The sequence below is a fragment of the Coturnix japonica genome, unplaced genomic scaffold (assembly GCF_001577835.2).
Source record: "Coturnix japonica isolate 7356 unplaced genomic scaffold, Coturnix japonica 2.1 chrUnrandom606, whole genome shotgun sequence".
NCBI classification, from domain to species: domain Eukaryota; kingdom Metazoa; phylum Chordata; class Aves; order Galliformes; family Phasianidae; genus Coturnix; species Coturnix japonica.
The window spans coordinates 65,988-69,404 of record NW_015439979.1 but is presented as its reverse complement, the minus strand read 5'-3'; the positions used below and the strand labels follow the sequence as shown (position 1 = coordinate 69,404).

At 41.3% G+C, this 3,417-nt stretch overlaps 1 protein-coding gene across 1 annotated transcript in view; it reads left to right on the top strand.

The window, feature by feature from the left end:
- FUZ (fuzzy planar cell polarity protein) overlaps positions 1–3,417 on the top strand; it is a 28,660-nt gene that overhangs the window by 5,175 nt on the left and 20,068 nt on the right. The gene's annotated exons all lie outside the window — the stretch shown is intronic.

Here is a 3,417-nt window from a genome sequence, read left to right as displayed (position 1 = left end):
AGATTTTACTAGCTAGCTAGTTTAGAGTATTAGTTTCATAATAGAAAGTTTAAAGTTTTTTTTTTATTATTTTCTACACTTTTTTTTATTATGTAGTTAAAGTCTGGATTGAGTTTCTGTTTTGCTTTTCTCTCTTTTTATAGAGTTTCTACATTGTTCCTAGCTCGTCTCTCTTTCTTTATGTTTAGCTCATTGTTTTTTTTTTTCTTTATAGTTTTTTTTATTTATTGTAGTTTTTTTCTAATCATCTAGATTAAGTTCTTTTTATAACTCTTATTCTTTATTTTTTATTAATCTAGTATATTATTAGTATTTTATACGTCTTTGTTCTTTTTTCCTAGTCGCTGTCTATCTGTTTACCCATTTATCCCCTGGTTGTTGTTTCTTTTCTTGTTTTATTCCTATTTTTAGAGTGTGATCATGTTATTCATTTTTTTTTATCAAGATCTTTTTTTTTTTAGCTACTTAGGATGTTTTGTTTTTTTTAGTTAGAGTTAGTTGTGTTCATGCATTTCTCTCTCTTTTTATTTTTTTCTTTTTCATATCGTTTTTTTTTTGATTTTTGTTGGTTTGTTTGGGTACTAGTTTTATTTTATAGATTAAATTTTTTAGTTTTATAATTTTAGTTTCTTCTTTTTACCTAGTTTTTTGGTTAGATGGTATTTAATTCTGTTTTATTTTTTTATTTTTTTCTCCTCTTAATAAAAGGTTTTTTATGTATCTTTTCTGTTGTTTTTTACTATTTTTCTTTTTAGATTTACTTTAGTAGAATCTTTGAGATTTTGTTTTTCTATTACCGGATTTTTTATTTTCTTATTTTTTTTTTTGTTTTTTTTTTTTATCTTTATGTATACCTCTCTTTTAGACTAGTTTCTCTTTTTTATTTTTCATTGCCTTTTAGCTTTCTTTCTAGTTTTTATTTGTCTTTTCATTTTTTTTTCATATCTATTTGTCTAGGTTTAGTATCCATGTTTCTAGTAACTTTTTTTGTTATATTGTATCTTTTTTTTAGTAGATGTTTCCTAGGTTTTCTATGTATAGTGCTGCATTTTGATTTTTTCTAGAATATTTACATTTCCTATATTTTTATCTTTTCCTTCTAGAAGATTTCCTGGTAGGGAAAAATTTTGTATTTTTTGTTCGTAGTTGCATCTTTTTTCGTTTTGTATATCTTGCTTTTTTTCATTGCTTCTCATTCTTTTATTTTTTCTTATTAGATATCTTTGTCTTACGGTCGTAGGATTGATTGTCTATGGTAGGTTTAGATAATTTTGTGTTAGCTAGGTTCTTTTTGTTCTTTTTGTTCTTTAGTTAGTTTTAGTCTAGTTTGAGGTAATAAGGAAACAGAGAAGGAAAGAAAGTTAACGCTGTAGAAAAGCTGTATTTTAGAGCAAAGAACCCCTTTAAAGTATCAGAGAGTTAGAGAAAGGTTAGAAAGAGCGGTTAGAAAAGCTGAGGTTCTAATGGAACACACCGAAAGGGACGAGTGGAACCAACGCCTTCTCCATTACGGCCAGTGGGCTGCTTGAACCCCATAGAGCCACTTTCTTAGAGTAGGAGAAGAGGTTCAAGGTGTGAAACCTAAAGTGCTATGGTGAGGAGAGAGGGGAAGGAGAGGCCCCGGGCCCCCATAAGGGAACCCATCGCCGATGTTTCTGAGACCGCCCATGCGCCGCCTATCTTAGAACGAACCCCAATTTTTGAAGGGCGCCAGAAGTGCTACCAGAACCCACGATAGGCGCACCGATGGCATAGGAAGTCCTTCATCTCTATGAACCCTCAGTAGAGCCCGTGATAGATGGGCCTCATTAATGCGGTATATAGAACCCCTGGTGCCGCGTCATTAGGGAGCATATGCGGCGCGCACTTGATAGGGGGATCGAAGGAGGTGCGCGCCGGACAGGAAGGGAGGGAGTCGCCATAGAAGGACCCATTAGTAACCCATAGAGGCCCCATACGAAAGCCCATAGAACCCCATAGAGCCCCCAAAAAATCAATAGATCCCCATAGAATCCCTATAGGAGCCCATAGGCGCCAAAAGCCCGCATAGAAAACCCATATAGGACCCCATAAGAACCCATTAGACACCCATAGACCCCTAGAGCCCATAAAACCCGCATTAGAGCCCCATAGAGCCCATAGAACCCCCATAGAGCCCCATAGAAAACCCCATAGAGCCCCATAGGCCCATGACAGACCATAGAGACCCCATAGAACCCCATAGAACCCCATAGAGCCCCATAGAACCCCATAGAACCCCATAGAGCCCCATAGAACCCCATAGAACCCCATAGAGCCCCATAGAGCCCCATAGATCCCCATAGACCCCATAGAGCCCCATAGAGCCCCATTGAACCCTATAGACACCCCATAGACCCCATAGAGCCCCATAGATCCCCATAGAAATCATAGATCCCCATAGAATCCTATAGAGCCCCATAGATCCCCATAGAATCCTATAGAGCCCCATAGTGCCCCATAGAGCCCCATAGAGCCCCATAGAACCCCATTGACCCCATAGACCCCATAGAGCCCCATAGAACCCCATAGCACCCCAGAGAGCCCCATAGATCCCATATGACCCCATTGAACCCCATAGAGCCCCATAGAACCCCATAGAGCCCCATAGAGCCCCATAGAGCCCCATTGAACCCTATAAAACCCTATAGACCCCATAGATCCCCATAGAGCCCCATAGAACCCCATAGAGCCCCATAGAGCCCCATTGAACCCTATAGACACCCCATAGAACCCCATAGAGCCCCATAGAGCCCCATAGACCCCATAGAGCCCCATAGAACCCCATAGACACCCCATAGAGCCCCATAGAACCCCATAGAGCCCCATAGAGCCCCATATAACCCCATAGAGCCCCATAGAGCCCCATATAACCCCATAGAGCCCCATAGAGCCCCATAGAGCCCCATAGATCCCCATAGACCCCTATAGAACCCCATAGTGCCCCATAGAGCCCCATAGAGCCCCATAGAACCCCATAGAGCCCCATAGAACCCCATAGAACCCCATAGTGCCCCATAGAACCCTATAGAGCCCCATAGAGCCCCATTGAACCCTATAGAGCCCCATAGAGCCCCATTGAACCCCATAGAACCCCATAGAGCCCTAAAGAACCCTATAGAGCCCCATAGACCCCATAGAACCCCATAGAGCCCCATAAAATCCTGTAGAGTCCTATAGAGCCCAATGGAGACCCATAGAGCCCCATAGAGCCCCATAGACCCCATAGTGCCCTAAAGAACCCCATAGAGCCCCATAGAGCCCCACAGAACCCCATAGAGCCCCATAGAGCCCCATAGAACCCCATAGAGCCCCATAGAGCCCCATAGAGCCCCATTGAACCCTATAAAACCCTATAGACCCCATAGAACCCCATAGAGCCCCATAGCGCCCCATAGA